Genomic DNA, 1,148 nt, shown 5'->3' with positions numbered 1-1,148 from the left:
GGTTGCAGGTGTGCTGTTTTTTGAAATATTAGATGTATGATACTTGTGTTTCTTTTTGTCGAGCAAAACTTTTTCTGGAAGGTACTACGCTGCGTACAGACCTCCTCCCGCGCATTCAACATCTTCAAGATACACTACATGACTAGGGCTGTTGTGGTGACCGTATTACCGCCACACCGACGACCACGAGTCATGAAGGCAGTCAAATTCCACGTGACCGTTTAGTCACTTTAATTAGGCTTCTCTAAGCTCTGATGCTGCTGATGGTCATTAGTAGCCTACCAAACGTGCTAACTGCCTGGACCTCAGCACTCTATTGTCCCTCTAATCACTCTGATATCAATGCGAATGTAATCAAAAATCTAATCAAACACTTCATGAGAGCCCAACATTTCTATAGGCTATGTAATTGCACTAGAAAACTGAGTGATGGCCTCTATTAAAAAGAGGAGGATCCCATCAGCTTTCTATAGGCTAGGCCTACTGTATTTATTTCTTAATTTTCCTAATATTAAGCACATTGCTTCTCTTTACAACAGGAATATASCCTACCTGGCTGGCATGAAAATGAACAATGGGAAAGCGTCCTCAATWCTCTATGRATCTTTTCCACCGCCCCTGTTTRGATACAGGCGCATGATAATGGMCCATTCTAAATTAAAACAAATTTCACACACATATTATTTAGTATATATAAAGACAAGATTAAATCAAGAATAATGTGATGGGATACAATATTAGCTTATCACTTGTGAATTATATATTATCACTTGTGAATCATGCCCAACGTAAGGCAAGAAGCAATGGCTTTTTTTTGTGACTTTTTCAAATCGTAGTCCCACACCTCATTTAGCCTAGCCCATAGGCCAACAGGCTTTGATAAGGTTTGTAGCACAACTAAAGTGGTCAAATAACTCCTTAAAATGAAGCACATTAATCCGCTTTACAAGGGGTGTAGAGCCTAACTGGCATATATACAGAACGTGTGAGTTTGGGGAAGATCATTTTCACCATTTAAAATACACCTTTATAACAAAAGCAATGCTAGAATAATCACATTTGCGGTCACTTTTGTTTATGYTGTTTTCCCACTAATGGAACATTCTTTCTTATATCCTACTGCCAATAGTTTCATAGTTTATCAACAT

The sequence above is a fragment of the Salvelinus sp. IW2-2015 genome, unplaced genomic scaffold (genome assembly GCF_002910315.2).
Source record: "Salvelinus sp. IW2-2015 unplaced genomic scaffold, ASM291031v2 Un_scaffold3227, whole genome shotgun sequence".
NCBI classification, from domain to species: Eukaryota; Metazoa; Chordata; class Actinopteri; order Salmoniformes; family Salmonidae; genus Salvelinus; species Salvelinus sp. IW2-2015.
Note: the sequence above shows the minus strand (reverse complement) of the source record.